This window comes from Gorilla gorilla, chromosome 22 (assembly GCF_029281585.2).
Source record: "Gorilla gorilla gorilla isolate KB3781 chromosome 22, NHGRI_mGorGor1-v2.1_pri, whole genome shotgun sequence".
NCBI classification, from domain to species: domain Eukaryota; kingdom Metazoa; phylum Chordata; class Mammalia; order Primates; family Hominidae; genus Gorilla; species Gorilla gorilla.
This window is the reverse complement of record NC_073246.2, coordinates 3,955,314-3,982,813: the sequence shown is the minus strand read 5'-3', so window position 1 is coordinate 3,982,813 and position 27,500 is coordinate 3,955,314. Positions and strand designations below refer to the sequence as shown.

Here is a 27,500-nt window from a genome sequence, read left to right as displayed (position 1 = left end):
GGACGAGGGACCGCGACCGGGGCCGAGGCCCCGGCCCGGGCCCCACCCCCCGACCCGGGGAGAGGGCGAGCGACCGGCAAGGCGGAGGGTCGACCTGCGCCACACATCGCACGAACGCCTGTCCGGGAGGGACCACCGGGCCGCGCTCGGGCGCACGCGCGCGCCGAACGGGGCAACGCCACGCGGGGAGGACGGGCTCTCCCCGACGCCGACGCCCGGGACGGACGCCTCAGGGAAGGGCCGCGGCAGGCCCGGGAAGCGAGGCGCACCCGGGGGACGCGCCGACCCGGTTCGGAAGAGCGGGCCGGGAGAAGACGAGAGACCACGGGCGAGGAGGCCGAGGCGACGGGGAAGGCGCGAGAAAGGCGGCCGGCGGGGAAGGGGGACGCCACGTGACCCCTCGAGCGCAGCCGACCGCGGCCGGGACACAGGCGGGGGTCTCACCGCCGGCACCCTCCGAGCGCGAAGGCGGCCCCGCGCGGCACCCGGAGCGGCCAACCGGCCCTCGGCGACCCCCGCGGCTCCCCCCCACCGCCGCCGCAGTCGCGGCCGGTTCCCCGGAACCCTCTCTCGCCCCGCACGCGCTGCAGGCCGACCCCCGAAACCCTCCGGGAAGCCCACCGGGCCCCAACGCGGGGCGCCACCGACCCGGTCCCGAAGGCGCGCGCCGGGGGACGCGGACACCGGGCCAACCAGTGGCCGGTGGCGGCGCCCCACGAGGCGGTGCCTGGTTCGGTCCCAGGCGGGGCCGCCAACCGACGGGAAGCCGGTGAGCCGCTCGGGGAGAAGAGGGGAATCGGCAGGCGGCGGGCAGGGAAGAGGGCACAGACGGGCAAGGGCACCCAGGAGCCCACAGAGGCGGCGGCTCGGGGGAGAAACCTCGGGTACGGCCGGGCCACCAGGAAAACACGGCCGCGGGATCCCACCGCCACAGACACGAGGGCGGTCCCGCGGCGCCCCGCCTGGGACGCCGGACGGCCCTCGGCCCCCCCACCGAGATCCGCCTCGCGAGCCCCGGGGTCCCGCCACCGGGGACCCCGAAGCGACCGCAGCCACGAACCCAACGCCAGCACCACCATCGCTCGTGATTCTCGTCCATCCTCCGGCCCGGCCCCGCTCCGGGAGACCGGCGCGCCCCCACCGCGGGACGCTTTCCCAGGGCCCAGGCGGCCCGACCCCACGCCACGCAAAACGCGGTCGCCGACACCGGTCACGACTCGGCAGGGGAGCGGGCGGAGAGCCGACTCACGGCGGAGGGACTCACGCGCCGGACGGTACACCGCGCAGCACACACCCACCACCGCTCGCCGGCCGCCACGTCCCAACCCGCCAGGACGCCGGGCCCGGCCCGGCGGGATCCTCCCCCGACTCGGAAGGGGGAGGCGCGGGCCACAGTAGGCGACGAGCCGCGCTCGGCCACCACCGCGGTGGCCGGCGGAACCCTCGCTCTCCCCCCTCAACCCCGTCGAGGGGGAAGCGGAGGAGGGTCCTCTGCGAGCGAGTCGCTACGGCAGCGCTACCATAACAGAGGCAGAGACAGAGGCGGCAGTCCGGGGGATCCGGTACCCCAAGGCACACCTCTCGGATCGCTAGAGAAGGCTTTCTCACCGAGGGTGGGTCACACTCCCCAACCGCCAGCCACCCCTCCTCGGGCCCGCAGAGGCGCCGAGGGACGCCTGGGGAAGGGAGAGGGCCTGCGGTACGAGGAAACACCTGCGTGCGGCCACCTTGAGCGTTCGCGGTCAGGGCGGGGGCTCGGCCGGTGCGCGCGTGCGCGCAACCCCACGAGGCCCCCCCCGTCCCCCCACCTCCTTCCTTCCGAGGCAAAGCACCTCCGAAGTCAACCCACACACGACCGGTCGGAGGCGGAACGGCAGCCCCTCGGCGGCCAGCCGGCGCACGCGTCACCGGCCCGAACCCACCGCGATCGCTCACACGGCCCGCGCGCACCCGCCAAAGGGGAGCACGGGACGTGCACTCGCCGGACCAGGCGGGCGCCCTTCCCCGCGTGGGAGGGGCGCGTCTCGTCTCACTCAACCGCCTCGAACCCCACACCTACGAGCTCCCTCAGGACCCACGCGCGGACACCGCGGTGGCGACCGGAGGAGGGGGGCACTGGGGGCGGGAACGACACACCACCGCTCGGCCTCGGGCACCTGAGGGACAACCCGGAGCGCTCCAGGAGCACCGCAAGGGCCCAGGCGGAGCCGACGCTCGAGCAAACCCCCGGAGAGGGCAGCACGACGGGCCGGCGGGACGGCACCCCCACCGCCGCGGAGGGGGCCCGCCCGCAAGTCGACAACCACGGGAGGCGACAGCGAGGGGTGTCTGCCGCGTCAGAGGACCCCGCCGACCCGTCCCGCGACGCAGAAGGCGGCGGGCGGGACGCCGAGGTCAGGCCGGGTTCCGCACCCCACGCCTTCCCACACGCACCACCCGCAGGCGGGGAGAGGAGAGACGAGGGGCCCCCGCGGGGCGGAGCGAGAAGAACGGACCCGTTCGCCACGAACGTCCGCCCCTCGCCCGGCGCGGCTCGGACCCGGCCCGGGAGAGCATGACGTCACCACATCGATCGCGAAGAGCCCCCCGGGAGCGGAGGTCGGCCACCCGGCCGGCCGGCCAGCCAGACCAGCCGATCGGCCCCGGCCAACTCCCCACCCCGGGGAAGGGGCGGCGGACAACCCAGCGGAGACGAGAACGCCTGACACGCACGGCACGGAGCCAGCGGGGTGGGGTTGTCGCAGCCGCCCCGGGCGCCCGCAGCGGAGAGCGCACGGGGGCAGGGTGGCCCCCGCCGCCTTCCCCGCCGCCCCCCGGGTGGGTCAGAGACCCGGACCCGGGCCGGCACCGGGAGTCGGGACGCTCGGACGCGCGAGAGAACCACAGGCCCGCGGGCCCCAGCAGGCGGCTCAAGCAGGAGCACGGCCGGCTAGCCGGGTCACCGGTAGGCCAGAGCCCCGCACGCATCCAGAGGCCCAACCTCTCCAGCGACAGGTCGCCAGAGGACAGCGTGTCAGCAATAACCCGGTGGCCCAAAATGCCGACTCGGAGTGAGGGATATACCTCCCCCGGGGCCGGGAGGTCGAGTCACCGACCACACCGCCGGCCCACGAAACGCGCGACACGGACACCTGTCCCCAAAAACGCCACCATCGCGGCCACACACGGAGCGCCCGGGGCCCTCTGGTCAACCCCAGGACACACGCGGGAGCAGCGCCGGGCCAGGGACGCCCTCCCGGCCGCCCGTGCCACACGCAGGGGGCCGGCCCGTGTCTCCAGAGCGGGACCCGGAAGCATTTTCGGCCGGCCCCTCCTACGACCGGGACACACGAGGGACCGAAGGCCGGCCAGGCGCGACCTCTCGGGCCGCACGCGCACTCAGGGAGCGCTCTCCGACTCCACACGGGGACTCGCCAGAAAGGATCGCGGCAGAGGGACGGCGGCCCGGCCCGGGGACCGCTCCCCGGCACCCGGGGGACGGGGGCAGGACGGTCCCCGGCTCCCCACGGGGACTCGTCGGAAACGAATTCGGCCACCGCCTCAGACGGCCAGGATGAGCGCGGACGGACCCGCGACCGGGCCGGGAAGGGCGTCCCCAGCCTCCCTCGCCACGCGCGGCGGGTCCCCGCGGGTCGCGGCTCGGGCCTCGGGAGCTGCGGCACGCTGGTCGACCAGCCCGGGCAGCCCCACGCCCGGCTCGGGCCCAGAAGCGCAGCGACAGCCTCTCCCCCACATAAACCTGCACGCCAGAGCTCTGACTCACAAGCGACGCGCCACAGCTCTGGCGCCACCGGGCCAGCCGGGCTGACGACCGCGGGCTTTCCGGAGCTCTGCCTAGCTCACAGCGGGGACGGTCCCCTCCCTCGGCAGCTGCCACCGCAGCTCCGGAAGCCGAGAGCACGATCTAAAAGCGGCCGCCAGATGGAGCCCGACGACCGCCGCGAACGTCAGCGAGACAGATCCGGATGGCAGGGCGGCCCGGGGACCGCAAAAGCGAAACCGTGAGTCGAGAAGCTCTTCCCGAGGCCAAAAACGCAGCCCCTCTACCCCAACCCCACACAAACGGTACCCAAAACGGGTCTCTGCCTCGACCGCGACAGAGTCAGAAGACAACCCACGGCGTGTGGGTGTTTGGAGATGCATCTCGGAAGCAGGGAGGGAGGGAGGGAGGGAGGGAGGGAGGGAGGGAGGGAGGGAGAAAGAACACACAAGGACTCGGTCGCCGGTCGCTGCAGACACACGGAGAGGCAGAATGCGTAGGCTCTTCCAGAATCCACACAGAGACAGACAGAGGGAGAGAAAGAGGGAGGGACGGGGGGAATGGGGCAAAGAGACAGACGGCGAAAGGGAAGGAGGGAGGGAAGGGAGCAGGGAGGGAGGAAGAAAATGGAGAAAAGAGAGACCGTTTAAAAAACGTAGATACGCAAAGAAAACTTTTGAAACAGTCCATTTTTAAAAGACAGACGGAAAGGAAAGACACATGAAAAAGAGAGAAAGAATGAGGAAAGAAACGAAGGAAAAAAGGGAAAAAGAAACAGAGAGGAAAGAAAAAAGAAGGAAAGACAGGGAACGAAAGAGAAATAAAGCACGAAAGAAAAAAGAACAGAAAGAGAGAAAGAAGGAAAGGAAGAGAGGAAGAAACGCCTAAAGAAGGAGAGAAAGGTAGAAAGGAAGGAAGAAAAACATAAAAGAGAGGAAGAAAGAAAACAGAGACAAATACGTACACTCGTTCATTTAGAAACATAAATACAACACTTTTCATACGTAAGCATACACGTATTTGTCGGCGATCGCTTCTTTCTAGAGCGACGTGTATTCATTTATGCGAAATAAACACCTGCATCTATCACATAGAGGTATGTTTCTACATAATCGATGCGTATTTACTATACACAAGCGTATTCAACGTAAAGATACACATTTTCGTTTACATATAAATGTATACAAACGTTTACGTCGATAAATATAAGCGAACACATGGAAACGAAAGAAACAAAAAAACGAAACGAGTCAACAGGCTGGGCACGGTGACCCACGCCTGTCATCCCAGCACTTTGAGAGGCCGAGGTGGGCGCATCACATGAGGTCGGGAGTTGGAGACCAGCCTGACCCACATGGAGAGACACGGCGTGCCTACTAAAAATACAAACATCAGCCAAGCCAGGCGTGGGGGTGCCTCCCTGTAATCCCCGCTAATCAGGAGGCTGAGGCGGGAGAAGCGCTCGAACCCGGGAGGCGGAAGGTGCGGTGAGCCAAGATCGCGCCATGGCACTCTAGCCGTGGAAACAAGAGTGAAACTCTGTCTCAAAAGGACGAAACAGAAAGAAACAGAGAAAGAAAGAAAGAAAGAAAGAAAGAAAGAAAGAAAGAAAGAAAGAAAGAAGAAAGAAAGAATGAATGAATGAAAAGAAAGCAAGAAAGAAAGAAAGAAAAAGAAAAGAAAGCAAGCAAGAAAGAAAAGAAAGCAAGAAAGAAAGCACGAAAGCAAGCAAGCAAGAAAGCAAGAAAACAAGGAAGCAAGAAAGCAAGCAAGAAAGAAACAAAAGACAGAAAGCAAGCAAGAAAGCACGAAAGCAAGCAAGCAAGAAACAAAAGAAAGAAAGAAAGCAAGAAAACAAGAAAGCACGAAAGCAAGCAAGCAAGCAAGTAAGAAAGAAACCAAAGAAAGAAAGAAAGCAAGAAAAGAAGAAAGCACAAAAGCAAGCAAGCAAGAAAACAAGGAAGCAAGAAAGCAAGCAAGAAAGAAACAAAAGAAAGAAAGAAAGCAAGAAAACAGGAAAGCACGAAAGCAAGCAAGCAAGCAAGCAAGCAAGAAAGCAAGCAAGAAAGAAACAAAAGAAAGAAAGAAAGAAAGAAAGAAAGAAAGAAAGAAAGAAAACAGGAAAGCAAGAAAGCACGAAAGCAAGCAAGCAAGCAAGAAAGCAAGAAAACAAGAAAGCAAGAAAACACGAAAGCAAGCAAGCAAGCAAGCAAGCAAGCAAGCAAGCAAGCAAGCAAGCAAGCAAGCGAGAGAGAGAGAGGCTGGGCGCGGCGGCTCACGCCTGTCATCCCAGCACTTTGGGAGGCCAAGGCAGGCGGATCACCTGAGGTTCGGAGTTGGAGACCAGCCTGACCAACATGGAAAAACACCGTCTCTACTAAAAGTACAAACATCAGCCAGGCACGGTGGCCCATGCCTATAATCCCAGCTAATCAGGAGGCTGAGCCAGGAGAATCGCTTGAACCTGGGAGGCAGAGGGTGCGGTGGGCCGAGATCGCGCCATTGCCCTCTAGCCTGGGCAACAGGAGTGAAACTCTGTCTCAAAAAAAAAAAAAAAAAAAGGAAGAAGAAGAAAAAAAAGAGAAAGTAATAAAGAAAGAAAGAAAAGGCAAGGCCAGGCAAGTCCAGGCAAGGCAAATCTACCTGCTTTCACTACATCTGGGGAGAATCAGGAAAGTCCCCAACAACAACAAGGCCTAAAGTGGAGCTGCCATCTGTAAAACCCGAGCGGAAGCGTCCACGCGGGTTAAAGACACGAAGAAAGACAAGGAAACCATTGACCAAGGAGAAGAACAATCTGGCCCAGCCAGGGTCTGTCTCCTGAGGTGGTCTGGGCAACCAGGGAATGGGACGGAGGGAGGGCGGGCCTCCGAGACTCCGTCTCGAAACATAAATCATCATGATAAAATAAAATTAAGTTAAAAAAAGAAATCACGCATGATTCCTAACGTGTCTGATGCCTGGAAAGGCGAGAGGCGTACGTGTACGTCACGGTGGGGTTGTTTTCTTCTTTTTTTTTTTTTTTCCTTTTTTCTTTTTTCCCGGAAACTCACTTTTTAATTATTTTGTTGCATTTCATTTTTATTTTCATTTTCATTTTTTTGAGACGGAGTCTCGCTCTGTCGCCCAGGCTGGGGTGCAGTGGCGCGATCTCGGCTCACTGCACCCTCCGCCTCCCAGGTTCAAGCGATTCTCCTGCCTCAGCTCGGCCTCCCGAGTAGCTGGGATTACAGACAGTACAGCACAGCACGGCACCCGGCTAATTTGGTGTGTTGTGAGTAGAGACGGGGTTTCACCATACTGGCCCTGTTGGTCTGACCGCCTCTTGATCCACCGGCCTTGGCCTCCCAAAGTGAGGGGATGACAGGCTTGAGCCACCGCGCAGGGCCCATTTATTTATTTTATTTTATTTATTTATTTATTTATTTTAATTTATGTATTTATGTATTTATTTATTTATCTTAGTTTATTTCTTTGAGACGGAGTTTCGCTCTTGTTGCTCAGACTGGAGTGCGATGGCGCAATCTCGGCTCACCGCCACCTCCGCTTCCCAGGTTCAAGCGATTCTCCTGCCTCAGCCTTCCTAGCAGCTGGGATTAGAGGCATGTGCCACCACGCCCGGCTAATTTTGTATTTTCAATTGAGACGGGATTTCTCCATGTTGGTCGGGCTTGTCTCCAACTCCCGACTTCAGGTGATGCGTCCACCTCGGCATCCCAAAGTGATGGGATGACAGGCATGAGCCACCGCGCCTGGCCTATTGTGTTGTGTTGTATTGTATTGTATTGTATTGTATTGTATTGTATTGTATTGTATTGTATTGTATTGTATTGTATTGTATTGTATTGTATTGTATTTACTGTATCCTATCGTATCGTGTTGTATCGTATTGTATTGTATTGTAATGGATTGTATTGACTTATCTTATTTAGTTAGTTACTTTGGTGTTATTTTATTTATTTATTTGTTTGTTCGTTCTTGCCTGATCAAAGGTCAATCAGACCCAGTCGTCAAAGTGGCGATTTCCTAGGCAACAAGGGAGGGAGGAACTTGGAGGTGGGGGCGGGGGCGGTAGAGAAGACACAGTTGCCCCAGGCTGTGCGCAGGCGGCCTGGTGCTCCCTTCCTCTGTGAGGCCTCCGTCTTCAGAGTAACAGTGACCGCTAGGTGATGCCCGACGTCTGCCAGTGAGAGTGTCAGCCTGGAATGAATTGGGATCCCCTGGGGAGGGGGTGGGGGGAAGGATGGAGGTTCCCACAGCACAGTGGGTCACCGCGCCCTCCAAGGCGATCCCCACAACTAATCGACCAGGGCTCCTGGGGGGAGGCAGCCTAAGTCCCCCACCCATCGGATCATCTGGAACTTCCGTCCAGAGACGAGAGACCGACTGGGAATTCTCTCAGTCAAGGTCCGAACCGAAAAGAATCACTGTCACGGACACCAGGACTAAGGCCATTTCTAAAAGACTGGTTTCTGTGTTTTGGGTGAATCCGTGTATTTCTGTATCACAAAATTACTGACTTTGAACGTTACGATTTTTCTCCTCCTTACGTGTACGGTCCTGTGATAGACAGACCAGGGGACTCCTCAGCTCAGAGTCCATGAGGCCAGAAGCTGACATCCCAAATTTCTATTTAGAATGAATTTAAACACGCCAGCCAAACGCTCTGCCGTGAAACTGTCTGTCGGGAAGACAAGCGGGGGAGGGGGGGAAGGGGGGGTCCGGGCGCGGTAGGCTCGCGCCTGTCATCCCCGCACTTTTGGGAGGCCGAGGGCCGGTGGATCCCTCGGTCCAAGCCTTGGCAACACGGTGAAGCCTCGTCTCAAAAAAAAAAAAAATTACACAAACTAACTGGTTTCATAACCTGGACTCCAAGTTAATAAATAGATAAATAGGCCGGGGGCGGTGGCTCACGCCTGTCATCCCAGCACTTTGGGAGGCCGAGGTGGACGGATCACGGGATCGGGAGATCGGGACCATCCTGGCTACCACAGTGAAACCCCGTCTCTACTCAAAATACAAAAAGTTAGCCAGGCACGGTGGCGGGCGCCTGTAGTCCCAGCTACTCGGGAGGCTGAGGCAGGAGAATGGCATGAACCCGGGAGGCAGAGCTTGCAGTGAGCCGAGATCGCGCCGCTGCACTCCAGCCTGGGCAACAGAGCGAGAGTCTGTCTCGAAAATAAATAAATAAGTAAATAAGGAAAGAAATAAATGTAAATAAATAAATAGATTAAAATTGAAAACTAAAAAAAGGTAAAATAATTAAGAAAAAAAATAAATGTAGCCGGCCGGTCACGATGGCTCACGCCTGTCATCCCAGCACTTTGGGAGGCCGAGGCGGGCAGATCCACTGGGGTCGCCAGTTCGAGACCAGCCTGACCGACATGGAGAAATGCCGTCTCTACTAACAATACAAAATCAGCCGGGTGTGGTGGCCCGTGCCTGTAATCCCAGCTACTCAGGAGGCTGAGGCAGGAGAATCGTTTGAACGCGGGAGGTGGAGGTTGCGGTGAGCCGAGATGGTGCCACTGCACTCCAGCGTGGGCACCAAGAGTGAAACTCCGTCCGAAGGGAAAAAAAAAAATTAAGTGCTGTATTCTGTTATTTTTGCTTCCTACCCTGAGAAGAACATAATACAGCTGTTGTCTTTCTGCCTGCCTGCCTGCCTGCCTGCCTGCCTGCCTGCCTGCCTGCCTGCCTGCCTGCCTGTGGCAGGGCCTCATTCTGTCTTTCGCCCAGACTGGAGCGCAGTGACACAATTATGGCTCACTCACTGCAGCCTCAACCTCCCCAGGGTTAGGCGATTCCTCGAGGGACCCTACGGCCTCGGCCTCCCAAAGTGTTGGGGTTACAGGCGTGAGCCACCAGCACCCGGCCTGAGTTAATACATCTGGTCTCACTACGTCTTAACCACGCACCCACGAAGAACTCAAGTCAAGAGAGAGTCGGCAAGAGACTCTCAGCATTCTCTCCCGAAAGCACGTGTGTCCCGAGCTCCTGTGGTTTCAGGTGGCCGCGCGTAGAGGAGAGATTTCCAATGTTTCCGGAGAGGTGCGAGCCACAGTCACTCGGGGCATCCGAGCACGAGATGGGGTTTCTGACAGCGACTGAAGGGCCAGGAAGGGCCAGAATCTGCCAAGACCCGCGTTCCAGGGTGGGGCCGATGGAACCCAAGGTAGAGGGAGTCAGCGGTCCGCACGGAGAGAGCTCCAGCCCTAGGCCCCACTGTGCAGACCGAATCAGAAGGAAGAGAGTCCTTCGTCCTCCATGCCACATCCCTCACATCCCCCCCCCCCCCCACTGAACTTGGGAGTGGATCCGTGTTCTAAACACGAGGTGACTCTCGGTTTGCAATGGATCACAAGGGGCCGGGCTTTCCCGAGTCAGCAGGATAAAGAAGTCATTCTGGCTCGGACTCCCCCACCATCCCCCGGTAACGGTCGGTAACGGTCGCTGGTGACTTTAAATGAGCCGGGGCTGGCCGGGCCGGAGCCGCTACGGGGCGGGGGGGGGGGGGGGGTGGTGCCTGAGGCACTGCAGAAAGTGGGCCTGAGCCTCGAGGATGGCGGTGCTGCAGGGACCCGTCCAGGCTGCTATATGGCAAGCACTAAACCACTATGCCTACCGAGATGCGGTTTTCCTCGCAGAACGCCTTTATGCAGAAGTACACTCAGAAGAAGCCTTGTTTTTACTGGCGACCTGTTCTTACCGCTCAGGAAAGGCCTATAAAACATATAGACTCTTGAAAGGACACAGTTGTACTACACCGCACTGCAAATACCTGCTTGCGAAATGTTGTGTTGATCTCAGCAAGCTTGCAGAAGGGGAACAAATCTTATCGGGTGGAGTGTTTCATAAGCAGAAAAGCCATGATGATATTATTGTTCCTGAGTTTGGTGATTCAGCTCGCTTTCCCCTTCCATTGTTGGGACATGTATATTGCAAGACAGATCGGCTTGCCAAAGGATCAGAATGTGACCAAAAGAGCCTTCGTTGAAATCCTTTCCTCTGGTGTCCCTTTGAATCATGGTGTGAAATAGGGGGGAAAAGCCGGATCCTGACCAAACATTTTGATTCACATCTCTAGAGAGCTTTAGCAACTGCCTGTCCAAGTGTTGCGCCACAACACTTGGGCCTCGTCCTAGTTCACGTCACAGACAGCCTGAGACCGTTCTTACGGAAACAGCCCAGGACACCGTTGAATTAAACGGATTGAATTTAGAATCTTCCAATTCAAAGTACTCCTTGAATACAGACTCCCCAGTGTCCTCTATCGATTCAGCTGTCCTTTCACCTGATACTGTCCCACTGGGAACAGGAACTTCCATATGATCTAAACAGGTTCGACATAAACCAAAAACTGGTCGCAGTTTTATTAGGAGGACCAGCAGCTGTTAGTCCATTAACCCCAAGTGTTGACATTCTGCCATCAGAAACCCCAAGTCCCGGAGACGGATCCTATTGACAAAACTGCACTGGTATTAGACACCTTCTGTCATTGACGTGCCATCCACCGGAGCCCCTTCAAAAAAGTCCGTTGCCAGAATCGGCCAAACCGGAACACAGTCTGTCTTCTCGCAGAGGGGAAAGAGCCCAAAGGTAACTCCAATTCTTGCAAAAACACAAAGTTCTGGTCCGCCGACAAGGGCAACACCTCAGGTATTGAGCCCCACTATGGCATCTCCCCCGAACGCACCGCCTCGAAGAAATTCACGACTCTTGACTAGTGACAGCTCCACAACCGAGGAGAATAGGAGAAAATTAAAAATGAAGTTTCCACCTAAAATCCCAAACAGAACAACAAAAAGTAAAACTAAGAAAGGAGGAATAACTCCACCGAACATAAGTGATAGCCTGGAAGTGACAAAATTGGACTCTTCCGTCATTTCAGAAGGGAAAATAGTCGCAATCGCGCCTCAGATTCAGGCTTTTAATCTACAAAAAGCAGCAGCGGAAGGCTCGATGAGCCTTCTTCGTGAAAGGGAGAAAGGTTATTTAGCTTTGTGTTCTTACCACGGCAAAGAAGCTCTCAATATCTTGAGCCATCTAGCTTCTCACCACTGCAATACCGGTTGGGTACTGTGCGAAATTGGAAGGGCCTATTTTAAACTCTCAGAGTCCATGCAAGCTGAAAGAACATTCTCAGAGGTTAGAAGGATTGAGAATTACAGAGTCGAAGGCGTGGAGATCTACTCTACCACACTTTGGCATCCTCCGGAAGGTGTTGCTCTTTCAATTCTGTCCAAAGACTTCACAGACATGGATAAAAATTCGCCAGCCAGAGGCCTGGTGTGCTGCAGGGAACTGTTTCGGTCTGCAACGGGAACACGATATTGCGATTCAATTCTTCCAGAGAACTCTCGAAGTGGATCCAAATGATGCTTATGCCTATAGTGCATTAGGGCGTGAGCTTGTCTTCACTGAAGAATTGGACAAAGCATTAGCTGGTTTTAAAAATGCTATCAGAGTCAATCCTAGACATTGTAAGGCATGGTAAGTGGTAATGAAGTGTAAAGACAAAGCCTTATGGATGGTGCCGGTACTCGCTAATTTTTCTGGTTAGATAGCTCTTTATTGTCACGAATTTGGTTAAAAATACTTAGGGATGGTACATACTGCTGAATAACTTCTAACTAAGATGTTTCCTTATGAAACGTATGTCTTTAACAAACTCTGAAATGAACTCATGATCGTAGAATACCAGATCCTTATACTCAACAGTTTCAGTCTTCTAGCAAGCTTTTTTGCAGACACCGTAGCTGTCTTTGGTTTGTGTGTGTGTTTCTTTAGTTGTGTTACTTGATTTGTTACCTTTTCTTCGAGCACCGAAGTGGTGATGGGGACAAGAAGTGCTTGGGAGATTGGAAAGGAATAGCATAGTTCACTTATTGGATAATAGAAAAATAGATGGAAACAATTCACTAGCTGCCGCTTTTTGACAGCGTTCCAGTTTACGGAGTGACTATTAAGAACTTCACGTACCCTTTAATTTAGCAGTCTCTCCGTTTTACCCTTTTGTACTCGTGTATAAGTAGGCACATAGGAAATTACTCCCTAGGTCATATTGTGATCAACGGAATACGATATGAACATGCGTGGTCCTACTTCTGCCTCAACACCATACTCACCGTTGACATTTATTGCATTTTTCTGGACTGACTTCATAGTTTTAAACGTCAAGAGAAGGCCGGGCGCAGTGGCTCACGCCTGTCATCCCAGCACTTTGGGAGGCCGAGGCGGGCGGGTCACGAGGTCAAGAGATCGAGACCATCCGGGCCAACACGGTGAAACCCCGTCTCTATTAAAAGTATAAAGATTAGCTGGGCGTGGTGGCGGGCACCTGTAGTCCCAGCTACTCGGGAGGCTGAGGCAGGAGAATCGCTTGAACCCAGAGAGGTGGCGGTTGCAGTGAGCCGAGATCACACCATTGCACCCCAGCCTGGGCGACAGAGCGAGACGCCGTCTCAAGAGAAATAAATTAAAAAAATAAATACATACATAAATAAATATCAAGAGAAAGTATAATTCTGAAGTCATAACCCTGTGGTAGTTATTTTGTCAGATACGGTGATCTGACTTACTACAGCAGCGGAGTTCTATCATTTGATTTGCTTCTAAATCTGAAGCATTATATTACTGAAACATTTTTTGATTTGTGAATATGTTGTTTAATGGATCATATCTCATTTTGCTGTAGTAGTTACATTGCCCGAAAGATGGCCAAAAAGACAGCGCCAGCTACTGCTGACCAACGTCACAATCAACTTGCCAATACTGCCTTCTCTTCCGATAGCTATGTTCTCCGTCATATTTTAAGAACTCAGTTCTTCATAAGACGTGTGTCGTTTTCGATTTTTTCCCAAGTCTGGTTGATCCTTGTGTTGTTATTTTTTTAAATGTGTATTGTCTGTTCAGCTATTTTGCAGGAGTCGCATTCTTAAAAAAATCTTAACCCTATCAAAAATCGTGTTTAAAGGAGGATTATTCAGATTGGCCAGCCTTTACTAGGAAGAGTTTAAATGCTGACGTATTTAGGCAGCTCTAAATACTGAGCAACTTTACTCTAACTACAAAATAGATAGCCTTTCTTTTGTCTTCACTTTCACTATCATTAGCACAGTGTTTAATACCTTTTCTTCATCTACAACACAATTATAATGATATATGAAGCCACTCAAATAAGGCAGACATGTTGCGTTGCGCTTAAAAAAAGAAAAAAAAAAAAAAAGAAGTCTCTCTGTGGCACAGAATGAGGTGTGGCTCGAATCTGGAATCTCCAGTGAAAACCAATGAAAGAGGGTGAAACCCCGTGTCTACTAAAAAAAAAAAAAAAAAAAAAAAAAAAAAAAAAAAAAAATGAGGCGGCCATGGTGGCGCTGAGACAGGAGAATCACTTGAACCCAGGAGGCAGAGGTTCCAGTGAGCTGAGATCACGCCACTGCACTCCAGGCTGGGGGGACAGAGCAAGACTCCATCTCAGAAACAAACAAACACACAAAGCCGGTAAAGGTGTTTAATTCGACGGTGTCAGGCTCAGGTCTCTTGACAGGATACATCCAGCACCCGGGGGGAAACGTCGACGGGTGGGGTGGAATCTATTTTGTGGCCTCAAGGGAGGGTTTGAGAGGCAGTCCCGCAAGCGGTGATGGCCTAAAGAAGCCCCTCCGCCCAAGAAGCGATATTCATTTCTAGCCTGTAGCCACCCAAGAGGGAGAATCGGGCTCTCCACAGACCCCACAAACCCCACCCCACCCCACCCCCACCCCTCCCACCTCGTGAAATGGGCTCTCGCTCCGTCAGGCTCTATTCACACCGTGTGCTTTTGGAACCTCCAGCGTGTGTGCGTGGGTTGCGTGGTGGGGTGGGGCCGGCTGCGGACAGAGGAGGGGATAAAGCGGCGGTGTCCCGCGGGTGCCCGGGACGTGGGACGTGGGACGTGGGTGGGGTGGCCAGAGCCTAGGGAACTCATCGCCTGTCAGGACGTCTCCCCTCCTGGTCCCCTCTCTGACCTACGCTCCACATCTTCGCCGTTCAGTGGGGACCTTGTGGGTGGAAGTCACCATCCCTTTGGACTTCTTTAGCCGACGAAGGCCGGGCTCCCGAGAGTCTCCCCGGAGGCGGGGCCTTGGGCAGGCTCACAAGGATGCTGACGGTGACGGTTGGTGACGGTGATGTACTTTGGAGGCCTCGGGCCAATGCAGAGGTATCCATTTGACCTCGGTGGGACAGGTCAGCTTTGCGGAGTCCCGTGCATCCTTCCAGAGACTCATCCAGCGCTAGCAAGCATGGTCCCAAGGATCCCAGCTCCCAGCAGAGGCACTTTTGTTCACACAGGATCCTGGGCAGGAAAGTTCTCAGCAGGCTTAGGCCTCCTAGCCAGAAAGCCAAAACCACTTCTGGGATTTTTTTCAAAGAGCCAGTGGTTCCACAAGGGGCCGTGGGTAGTTGTGGAAATGGAGAGAAGTGTTTGCACATACATATTTGAGACAGAACGGACAGGGCTCGGTCACAGATCACTTAGGACATGGGCAGATGCACATTGAGAAAACCCTTCCGGCATCCTAGGGGAACAGAGGTACGATTTTTCGAGACAGTTGAGGGAGAAGCCACCCCAGATTTTAGGGTTGGATCTTTATTCATATGTAGTATCTATGAGGTATCCAAGTCCAGAAATCAACTCGCCCGTTCTGTACAGCATTCTGTAGGGAGATCAAATCTGGGATGTCAGAAGTGAAGAATTCAGGCCTTGGTAATGGATCAGATTAGATGTACTTGAGCTTATTTTGCAAAAAAAAAGAGAGGGCGGGAGAGAGCGAGAGCCAGAGACCGAGACAGAGAGAGAGAGAGAGACAGAGACAGAGACAGAGAGAGACAGACAGAGAGAGACAACGATACACAAAGAGAGAAAGACAGAAAGAGAGAGAGACAGATAAAGAGACAGACGGAGAAAGACAGAGATGGACAGAGACAGAGAGAAACAGAAAGAGAGAGAAACAGAGACAGGAAGGGAGAGAGACAGGCAGAGAGAGAGAGAGACAAACAGACAGGCAGACAGACAGGCAGAGAAAGAGAGTAAGACAGAAGGCAGACACATGCACACACACACCCACACCCACAGAGAGAGAGACAGAGAGAGACAGAGAGAAAGAGACAGACAGAGAGAAAGAGACAGAGAGAGAAAGACAGACAGAGAGAAACAGACAGAAAGAGAGACACAGACAGGGACAGAGAAACAGCCGACAGGGGGAGAGAGAGAGAGAGACAGACAGAGACAGACAGACAGACAGGCAGAGAAAGACAGTAAGACACAAGACAGACAGAGAGAGAGAGAGAGAGAGAGAGAGAGAGAGAGACAGAGACAGAGACAGAGACAGAGAGAAAGAAAGACAAAGCCAGAGAGAGAGAGAAACAGACAGGGAGAGAGAGAGAGAGACAAACAGACAGACAGGGAGAGAGAGACTAAGACAGAAGACAGACACAGTGAGAGAGACAGAGACAGAGAGAAAGAAAGACAAAGACAGAGAGAGAGAGAGAGAGAAACAGGGAGAGAGAGAGAGACAAACAGACAGACAGGGAGAGAGAGACTAAGACAGAAGACAGACACAGTGAGAGAGACAGAGACAGAGAGAAAGAAAGACAAAGACAGAGAGAGAGAGAGAGAGAGAAACAGGGAGAGAGAGAGAGACAAACAGACAGACAGGGAGAGAGAGAGACTAAGACAGAAGACAGACAGTGAGAGAGACAGAGACAGAGAGAAAGAAATACAAAGAGACAGACAGAGAGAGACAGAGACGGACAGAGAGAAACAGACAGAAAGAGAGAGATAGACGCAGAGACAGAGAGTGAGAGAGACAGGCAGGCAGAGAAAGGGAGTAAGACAGAAGACAGACACAGTGAGAGAGACAGGCAGAGAGAGAGAGACAGAGCGAGAGAAACAGACAGGCAGAGAGAGACAGAGAGAGAGAAACAGACAGGCAGAGAGAGAGAGACACACACACAGAGAGAGAAGACAGACAGAGAAAGAGAGAGACAGAGACAGACAGACAGACAGAGAGAGGGGGAGGAAGGGCGTGCTCAAGAAATAATCACACATATTTTATAGTGCTTTTGATCCCATAAACGGTGGCCGGGGTATACTTTGAAAACAACAACAACAACAACAACAACAACAACGACAACGACAACAGCAACGACAACAACAACAGCAACAAGAGCAGCAGCAGCATTCGCCTACGGATTTCTAGAAAATAAGATGTCATGATGAAGTATAGTAAACATCAACCGGCTCTCACTGCACGTTGAGGGATTCACAAAAGCGCTAGTTAACAACAGGAAAAAACAGCAGCTAACATGTCTTGGGGAAAATAGACGTCCTCCTGAAAACTGGGGATTTCTACTTCACTTGAAAAGAAATACATACCAGAAAGGAAAAACACGAACAAAACAAAACAAAACAAAACAAAACAAAACAAAACAAAACAAGCCAAGAAACACGGGCCAAGGCACCGTCCCTGGAAATCTTAAGTGAGCAAAGTTATTAGTTTTCAGAAAGCGTTTCTATTTTGGGCAAGTACTAAGAGGGCCCACACTAGAGCTGTGACGCCCTTCGCATTGTGAAACTATGCTGGCCGGAGGGCGGAGAAACTAAAACATCATGATAAAAGGTGACGGAGACCCAGCCAGGGTGAAGCTTTCCTAGGGAGGGAGGCCTGAGGCGGAAAGCGGGGGGAAAAGCCCCACAACTGCAGACCCGCCCGCTTGCCCACGCGGGTCAAGGGCTATGCCATCGGCCCAAGCTGCCTCTGGGGAAGTGGGACCGTGCCGCCCCCCATCTTCCAAAACGGTGGCCCCTGAGTGAGGCCTGACGCCCACCGATGCAAATGTCAGCCTGGCAAGAATGAGATCGCCGGCAAGGGGTGGGGGAAGGGCAGAGAAGACGGAGGCACACCGGGGTGGCTCTGGAAGGCTTCCAAGCGGGGTGTTGGGAGGCGGGGGGGTGGGGGTTTTGGGGGAAACCCACCTAACCGACTCACTAAATTAAGGTGAAGGGAGGTGGGTAGTGGGGGGAGCCGGGGGGCAACTTGAAAATTAAACTGACCCTTCCCAAAGCCCAAGTAGAAGAGTCTAGGCGCCAAAACACAAAGAAAACTAAAGCGCCGATCAAAGAACAATAGGGCCCCCGCCAGGGCGGAGGTTCCCTAGGCAACGAGGGAGAGAGGGAGGGGCCTCCAGAAGGGAGAGAGAGAAACCCGTTGCCCCAGGCTCGGTGAAGTCGGCGAGACCTCCCTCCGTGTCACCTCGACTTTCAATAACAGTGGCCGCTAGGTGATGCCCGAAGACAACCGATGCCTGCGAATGTCCGTCAGCAGGGAAAAGAATTAATGAATTCATGAATTTGCTTATTTATTTAGAGACAGAGTCTCACTCACTCTACAGCCTGGGCCATAGTGCAGTGGCGCGATCTCGGCTCCCTGCAGCCTCCGCCTCCCAGGTTCAAGCGATTTTCCCGCCTCAGCCTCCCGAGGAGCTGGCATTACAGGGGCCTGCCCCGCCGCTCCCGACTCGGCTTTGTAGTTTTAGTAGAGACGGGGTTTCGCCGTGTTGGGTCCGGCCTTAACCGTTTATGTTTAAGTCGAGGAGCTTATCAGGGAAATAGGAGAAGTCCGGACGCCAGACGTGACCGAGAGAAAAGTCTGAAAATGCCCCTCGCATCCAAGCGGGGACCCGGCCTCGACCTCCCGAAATCATACACCGAGTGGGGAAGCCCAGCAAGGCCCGTCTGTCTAGATTCCTCTCGGCCTCTCTAAGCACCGAAGCACGCGCTTCTCACTTTCGTGGAAGGGGCAGGGCCCTACCCGGCACGGGGGTGTCTGACGGACTGACAGAGAAAGAGAGAGACATAGAAAGACAGAGATGGACGGCGAGAGATAGAGAGAAACAGACAGAAAGAGAAAGAGAGAGAGACAGAGACAGAGAGAGAGAGAGAGAGACAGACAGGGAGGGAGAAAGACAAACAGAGAGAGAGACAGACAGACAGACAGACAGAGACAGAGAGAAACAGACAGAAAGAGAGAGAGACGGAGAGAGAGTGAGTGAGAGAGAGAGAGACACATGGAGGGAGAGAGCCAGACAGACAGAAAGACAGGCAGGCAGAGAAAGAGAGTAAGACAGAAGACAGACACAGTGAGAGAGACAGGCAGAGAGAGAGAGAGAGAGACAGAGACAGAGAGAAAGAAAGAGAGAGAAAGAGAAAGAGACAGACAGAGATGGACAGAGAGAGAGAGACAGAGAGAGAAACAGACAGACAGGGAGGGAGGGAGGGAGGGAGACAGACAGAGAGAGAGAGACAGACAGACAGGCAGAGAAAGAGAGTAAGACAGAAGATAGGCACAGACAGAGAGACAGACGCAGAGAGAGACAGAGAAAAAGAAAGAGAGAGACAGACAGAGAGAGAAAGAGAGAAACAGACAGAAAGAGAGAGAGAGAGAAACAGAAAGGGAGGGAGAGAGAGGGAGAGACAGACAGACAGACGGACAGGCAGAGAAGGAGAGTAAGACAGAAGACAGTCACACACAGTGAGAGAGACAGAGAGAGAGCGAGAGAGAGGCAGAGACAGAGAGAAAGAGGGAGACAGAGAAAGAGAGATGGACAGAGAGACAGAGAGAAACAGACAGAAAGAGAGACAGACAGAGAGAGAGAAAGAGAAAGGGAGGGAGAAAGACAGAAAGAGAGACAGACAGACAGACAGACAGGCAGGCAGAGAAACAGAGTAAGACAGAAGATAGGAACAGAGAGAGAGAGACAGAGAGACGCAGAAAAAGAAAGAGAGAGGCAGACAGACAGAGAAAGACAGAGACAGACAGAGAGAAAGAGGCAGAAAGAGAGAGAGAGAGAAACAGACAGGAAGGGAGAGAGAGAGACAGACAGAGAGAGAAAGAGAATAAGGCAGAAGACAGACACAGTGAGACAGGCAGAGAGAGAGAGAGACAGAGACAGAGAGAAAGAGACAGACAGAGACCGACAGAGAAAGAGAGAAACAGGCAGAGAGAGAGCGAGAGAGAGAGAAACAGAAAGGGAGGGAGAGAGAGAGAGAGACAGACAGACAGACAGATGGACAGGCAGAGAAGGAGAGTAAGACAGAAGACAGACACAGTGAGAGAGACAAGCAGAGAGAGAGAGAGAGAGACAGAGACAGACAGAAAGAAAGAGAGAGACAGACAGATAGAAAAAGACAGAGACGGACAGAGAGAGACAGAGAAACAGACAGAAAGAGAGAAAGACAGAGAGAGCGAGAGAGGGAGAGAGAGAGAAACAGAAAGGGAGGGAGAGACAGAGAGAGACAGACAGACAGGCAGAGAAAGAGAGTAAGACAGAAGATAGTCACAGAGAGAGAGAGAGAGACAGACAGACAGAGAGACACAGAAAAAGAAAGAGAGGGGCAGACAGACAGAGAAAGAGACAGAGAGAGACAGAAACAGACATAAAGAGAGAGAGAGAAACAGACAGGGAGGGAGAGAGAGAGAGAGACAGACGGGGAGAGAAAGAGAGTAAGACAGAAGACAGACACAGTGAGACAGGTAGAGAGGGAGAGAGAGAGACAAAGACAGAGACAGAGAGAAAGAAAGAGACAGACAGACAGACAGACAGAGAAAGAGACACAGAGAGAAAGACAGAGACGAACAGAGAGAAACAGACAGAGAGAAGGTCCTAGCCCAGTAGCGATACAGTGCCTTTTCTTTCATTTTCTCTTTCTTTTCTTTTTGTCTTTCTTGTATGATGTATGTATGTATGTATGTATGTATGTATGTATGTATGTATGTATGTATGTATTTATCTGGAGACTGAGTCTCACTCTGTCGCCCAGGCTGTAGTGCAGTGGCGCGATCTTGGGTCACTGCAACCTCTGCCTGCCAGGTTCAAGCAATTCTTCCGCCCCAGCCTCCCGAGTAGCTGGGATGACAGGTGCCTGCCCCACGGCGCCTGACTGAATTTCGTATTTTCAGTAGAGACGGGGTTTCACCACGTTGGCCGGGCTGGTCTCGAACTCCTGACCTCGGGATGACAGACGTGAGCCACTGCGTTCAGTGTACAGTGCCATTTCTTAGAAATCACTCACGGGAACACACACTTAGAGGTGACGTGTAGAGATTTTAGTTAGTTAGTTAGTTTAGTTAGTTAGTTAGTTTTTGCGTGGGGAGGTGGGGGAACGGAGTTTGGCTCTTGCTGCCCAGGCTACAGTGCAATGGCCTAGGGGACTCAAGGAGTCAACCTAGGGCAGAGAGGACACGTCATTCTGAGCGTAAGGGCCGCAGCGAAAGTTGGCAGGGCCCGCACTTTTAAAGGCTGAAATCCCGGCGGCACAGGCCTGTCGTCCCAGCACCTTGGGAGGCCCAGGAAGGCGGATCATTTGAGGTCAGGAGTTCGAGACCAGCATGGCCAACATGGAGAAACCCCGTCTCTACTAAAAATAGAAATACGAGCCGGCCGTCATGGTGCGCGCCTGTAATCCCAGCTACCCGGAGAAGAATCACTGGAACCCGGGAAGCAGAGGTTTCAGTGAGCCGAGAGAGCGCCACTGCACCGCAGCCTGGGTGACAGAGCGAGAGAGACTCAGTCCAAAAAAAAGAAAGAAAAGAAGAAAAACAAAAGAACAGGCCCAAATACTGCATTGTTGTTGAACGTTCTCCCAAAAGGCCAGAAACCCCCTGACTCAGGTCAAGGAGGTGGTGTTTCGTTTTACCTCTCTCTCTCTCTCTGTCTCTCTCTCCCCCCCCTTTTATTTGTGGTTCAAGCATACATGAGCAAGATTGTTACATAGGTAAACTTGTGACGGGGGTGTTCAGTGTGCAGATGATTTCATCACCCGGGTAGTCAGTGCTGTGTCCGACAGTATTCGTGTTTTGTTTTTTTTCCTGAAGGTGTCTCTCCTTGCACCCCTCCTCCGCCAAGCAGGCTTCCGCGTCCCTGGTCCCCCTCGTTCTGCCCATGCAAGGACTCTCATCTGTAAGTTCCCACTTCTAGATGAGAACACGCGGTAGTTAGCGGATCGTTGCTTTCAGCTTCGGTGGTGGCGGTGAAAGAGGCATGACACTAAATCGACCCTTAGGACGCTCTCCTCCGTCCCCACCCCGCACCCCCTCCCCACACACACCCTCATTCCCGCACCCCCTCCTCAAACGCAAGAAAGGAAGAAAGAAATGAAAGTAAGAGGTGAGCCTGCAAGGCGGTGGAGGCGGGGGATCTCAGAGGGCGAGAAAGCGATGGTGGTCGGCGGATGTGTCGGCTGAGGTATCAAAACTAGGGGACCCACTTTTCAAGCCCCAACACACCCCCTAATCCTCAGCCGCAGCCAGCCTCTGGGTGGGGTTGCGCCTGTCAAAGCTTCCGAATGGAGAGAAGCCCAAGGCTATGGAAGGCATGAGCTCCAACTCCAGGAAGGGAATAAGGCTCTGTGCATATGAATGGGGCTTTCAAAGGCGTTGCCGCGGCTTCCAAAGCGATGCGCTGTGCCTCGCCTCGCCTCGCCCCGCCCCGCCCAGAGCGAGACTCCGTCTGAAAATAAGTACACAAATAAATCATAAAATAATTCATCAATAAATAAGAAAGAAAGAAAGAAAGAAAGAAAGAAAGAAAGAAAGAAAGAAAGAAAGGATGAGTACAGCGATCGTGAATCATTCCCCGGAGTCCAGGCGCAGTGGCTCACGCACGTCACGCCAGCACTTTGAGACGCCGGGCGGGAGGGTTGCAACGAAATGATGAGACCCCGTCTGTGGGAAAACATTTAAAAATGAAGGCCGGGCGCGGTGGCCCACGCCTGTCATCCCAGCACTTCCGGAGGCCGGGGAGGGCGGATCACCTGAGGTCGGGAGTTTGAGACCAGCCCGATCAACATGGAGAAGCCCCGTCTCCACTAAAAATACAAAATCAGCCAGACGTGGCGGCGCATGCCCGCCATCCCAGCTACTCAGGAGGCCGATGCAGGAGAATCGCTTGAAACCGGGAGGCAGAGGTTGCGGTGAGCCAAGATGGCGCCACCGCACCGCAGTCTAGGCCACGAGAGGGAGACTCTGTCTCGGGGGGGAAAAAATAATTAAAAATAGTGTGGGCACAGTGGCGCGTGCCTGCGGTCCCAGGTTCTGTACTCTGGAGGCTGAGGTGGAAGGATCGCTCGAGTCCAGGAGCGTCCACGCTGCAGGGAGTGAGTTATGGTGGCACCACTGCTGGGGTGACGGAGCGAGATGCCGTCTCTAAATCAGTCAATGAGATCACTGGAAGGCGCTCTCTGTGTCTCACTTTCCAAGACGGTCTCTTTAGGCCAAGCAGGCATGGTGCCTCACGCCAGTCATCCCAGCACTTTGGGAGGCTGAGGCGGGAGGAAAGAAGGAAGGGAGGAAGGGAGGAAAGAAGAAAAGAAGAAACGCAGGAAGGCAGTAAGGCAGGAAAGAAAGAGGGGAAGGAAGGAAGAAAGAAAGAAAGAAAGAAAGAAAGAGAAGAAAGAAAGAAGGAAAGAAGGAAAAAAAGAAAAGAGAAGAAAAGAGAAGGGAAGAAAAGAAAAGCAAACGGGGAGGGGGCCTATCTCCTTGACCGGTGACTGACCAGGATACAGTGGGTCACGGACGACCGAAGCCTCGACCTGTGGGGCCTCAAGTGATCTTCTCCTTATCTCAGCCTCCCGAGTAGCTGCGACTCCAGGCGGCCATCACCACGCACAACTCACCTTCTAAAAACATCACGATTCTATCGAGACAGGGTCTCGCTCCGTCATCCAGGCTGGATTGCCACGGCACGACCTCAGCTCATCGCAACCTCGGCCTCCCCGGTTGGAACAACTCGCCCGCCCCAGTCTCCCGAGCGGTCGTGATTCCAAGCCCACGCCACCAGGCCCGGCTCATCGTTCTATTTTTCAGAGAGACGGGGTTTCGCCACGTCGGCCAGCCCGGTCTCGAACTCCGGGCCCCAAGCGATCCACCCGCCTCGGCCTCCCAAAGTGCCGGAATGACAGGCGTGAGCCAGCGTGCCCGGCCCAGATCATCTTTTTCATACATTGTAGAGAAGGGGTTTCGTCAGCCAACGGGTGGAGGGTGGGGTGGGTTTTACTCAGCCTGCGTACCGTGAAAAGGGGAAGTGAGTGTGCTTTGCGAACTAGATATGGAAACTGTGTGTGTGTGTGTGTGTGTGTGCGTGCGTGCGTGCGTGCGAGAGAGAGAGAGAGAGACCAATCCCCACCACGAGGACCCGGAAATAGTGTTTGATCTGTGTCCCTGCCTAGTCACCTGTCTTGTGTGTAGATGACTGAGGATTCCACAAATGAAGGTCAGCAGTATCTATTGAGCTGTTTCTCCCTCTCATGCGTCTCATCTGCGTGCTGGAGAAAGGGAAGAAAAGAGGTTCCGATGGGAAGTTGTCTTCACGCCTGAGGCAGCTGAAGGCAGACCGAAGGGAAGGAGGGCATCCTACGTGACATTTCCATACCCGTGCACCCTTTACAATGCTGGGGCTGCCAGTCCACCCTGTACGTCAACCCACTCCCAAGAACAGCACCGGTCCGGGGTGGTCCAGTCTCATCCCATCCGGCCCACCCGGGGGCATCCGGTGGAAGTCTTCGCCGTAGGATCCGAAGGCAGCGTCCACGCGGTTCCCCTGGGGTCGCCCGGCAACGGCCAGCCGGGGGAGGGTAGCGGGACCTGACGGGGAAGGGGGGCGCGCATCCGCCTCAGAGCTCCCTGGAAGGTGGCAGGTAGCCGGTGGGGCACGCCGAGCCAGAGACGTCCGGCAGGATATAGATGTGGAAGGCGCGTCAGTCCTCTCCCATACCTCTCCTATGGAAAATGCCAGGGCGGCGGTGGGAGCCTCGGCTGGGGGAGAAGCGGGGACAAGGGGGAGAGGGAAGGAGGCCCTCGGGAGGTTTCAGCACCGAAAACCCACTCACTCAGCCAAGCTCCCAACGTGTTTCTGGGTCCAAGGTACACCCTGGGAGACGGCAAGAGAAACCTTCACACCGTGCTTTTCGTCTTCGTGTTTATTTCTTTCATCTTTTCCATTTGACGAGAGATGCTCATTTCAACAACCAGACGGCGGATGTGACGGGAGAAGTGTCAAGGCCAGGAGTTTGAGACCAGCGTGAGTAACAGAGCAACACAAGTAGGAGAGCCCAGCTGAAAGAAATGAAAGAGCAGGAGGAGGAGGAGGAGGAGGAGGAGGAGGAGGAGGAGGAGGAGGAGGAGGAGGAGGAGGAGGAGGACAAGGGGGGGTGGGGGGGGGAAGGAGAAGGAAAGAAAAGAAAAGAAAAGAAGAGAAAAGAAAAGAAAAACAACCACCAAGAAAGTTAAAATTCTCCAACGGTCGGAAGTTGAAGACCAGCCTGACTAAGATGGAGAAACCCCATGTGTACTAAAACTAGAAAACCTAGCCGGGCACGATGGCTCATTGCTGTCATTCCAGCTACTCGTGAAGGCTGAGGCAGGAGAATCACTCGAACCTGGGAGGCGGAGGGTGCGGTGAGCCGACATCGCGCCATCGTCCTCCACCCTGGGCGACAAGAGTGAAACTCCGTCTAAGGAGAAAAGAAAAAAAAAGAAAAGGCGGATCGGTGAGACGCGTCTCCACATTTTATTTGTTCGCAGTCCCCGTATCAAACACGGAAAGAACCGACCCATGACAAACATGACCAGAGCGTACCGTGCCCACGCGTGTCATCACAGCACTCCGGGAGGCCGATGCGGGAGGATCTCTGGAGCCTAAAAGTTTGCGATCACTCGGACATGTGAGATGACACCTACAATAATAATCATCATAGAAGTTTAAAAAGAGATCACGTGTGCCCAGAGCATGGACACCAAAGCGAGAGCACATCCGTCCTCAAAAGAAGACGATTGATAGACAGGCAGGCAGGCAGGCAACTATAGAATGAGCCAGGTGCAGTGTCTCACGCCTGTCATAGCAGCAGTGTGGGCGGCCGAGGCAGGCAGGCGGATTGCGTGAGAAGAGGAGTTCGAGACCAGCGTGGGCAACATGATAGAACCCCGAAACCCGTCTCACTCACATACATACATACATACATACGTACATACATACATACCTACCTACACACATACATACATACCTACCAACCTACGGAAAACATGAGAAACCACCTAAAAGTCAACCGGTGTGGTGGTGCGTGCCTGTAGTCTCAGGTAATGGGGATGGGAGGGATCAGAGGCAGGACGACCGTTCGGTCGGTCCAAAGCGTTGAGGTTGGGGTGATCCTGGGCGGCAGAGGCAGAGGAAGACCCTGCCAGTAAGGGAGGGAGGGAGGGAGGGAGGGAGGGAGGGAGGGAGGGAGGGAGGGAGGGAGGGAAGGAAATAAACAAGCAAGGAAGCAGGCAAGCAAACGATGAACATGACAATGACATAGAATAACCCATGAGAATAAACAAGCAAATAAGAGGGTATGAATGAAGCTAAAAGGCAATTAAGATCGCAATCAATTGTTTTCTCTGCACCCCACCCCACCCGCACCCCACCCCACCTCACGTAAGCTGGAGTGGAAGTGCGCCATCACAGCCCACGTTAGCCTCTCCCTCCCGGGCTGAAGAGATCCCTGTAGTCCCAGGTATTTGGGAGGCTGAGGTCACCAGAGCCCAGAGTGAGAAGACCAGGCGGGCCAGCCCCAAAAGAAAAGAACATAAATACACGAAAAGTATTAACAAATAATAAATGGAAGGAAGGGAGGGAGGAAGGATATACATACACACGTGTATGTAAATGAAATGGGTTTTTAATACATATTCATCCATTAAAAGTAACATAATATAAACGTATTATGGAAGTATCATTTACATAGTTTTATCACTGTGTGTGTGTAAATGTATGTTCATACACACACGGCAGCGTTCAGAAAATAAGATTGAAAAAAAGGAAGGAATCGGCCGGGCGTGGTGGCTCACGCCTGTACTCCCAGCAGTCTTTGGGAGGCCGAGGCGGGCGGATCACTAGGTCGGGAGTTCGAGACCGGCCCGGCCAATATGGTGAAATCCCGTCTTTACTCGAAATACAAAAATTGCTGTTTGCTTGAACCGTGGAGGCACAGGCAGCGGCAGCAGTGAGCCGAGAAGGCACCAAGGAAGGAAAGAGAGAGAGAGGGAGCGGGGGGAGGGGGGGAGGGAGGGAGGGAGGGAGGGAGGGGGGAGGGAGGGAGGGTGGGGGGAGGGAGGGAGGGAGGGTGGGGGGAGGGAGGGAGGGAGGGTGGGGGGAGGGAGGGAGGGAGGGAGGGAGGGAGGGAGGGAGAGAGAGAGAGAGAGAGAGAGAGAGAGAGAGAGAGAGAGAGAAAGAAAGAAAAAGAAAAAGAAAGGAAAAAAAAAAACGCAAGACAAAACCAAAAAGCTAAAAAGGAGGAAGTATTACCGACTGACGGCAGCAGTGACTCCCTCTTAAAAGTCCCGCGGACGCAAACTCGCAGTGGGGCTGAAAAAAATGTAGGAGAGGGAGTTCCGCGTGGTCCCAGCTCCACCGAAGGCCGAGGCCGGTGAAGACCGCCGGCGCTTGAACGGGAATCGACACCCTCGCATCGGTGCGCCGCAGCGTTCAGCGGCGAGCCGCCGGCTAAGTCCGGAGCTCGCGGGCGGCAGCCGGTCGATCCCGGAGGTTCCGACCGGGACGCGGACGTTCCGGGCCCGGGTCGGGCACTCCTGCCCGCCGTTCGGTCGAGAAGGCCGGCTGGTCGACCCGGGACACGGCGAGACACCGGCTAAGTCTCACG

General features: G+C 54.2%; 1 protein-coding gene and 1 pseudogene across 35 annotated transcripts in view; one reads left to right on the top strand and one right to left on the bottom strand.

Annotated features, from left to right (window-relative positions):
• The window catches only part of LOC134757875 (uncharacterized), a 364,684-nt gene that overhangs the window by 128,040 nt on the left and 209,144 nt on the right, over positions 1–27,500 (bottom strand). For 33 of the 35 annotated variants that reach the window (XM_063702635.1, XM_063702659.1, XM_063702650.1 and 30 more), the window contains 3 exons: positions 25,439–25,535; positions 24,690–25,313; positions 24,034–24,444 (listed from right to left, as the gene is read on the bottom strand). The gene's annotated coding sequence lies outside the window, so the exon portion shown is untranslated. The remainder of the gene's footprint in view (positions 1–24,033; positions 24,445–24,689; positions 25,314–25,438; positions 25,536–27,500) is intronic. The other 2 variants (XM_063702644.1, XM_063702660.1) reach the window with 2 other exon arrangements.
• On the top strand, positions 10,273–16,576 carry LOC134757867 (cell division cycle protein 27 homolog; annotated as a pseudogene).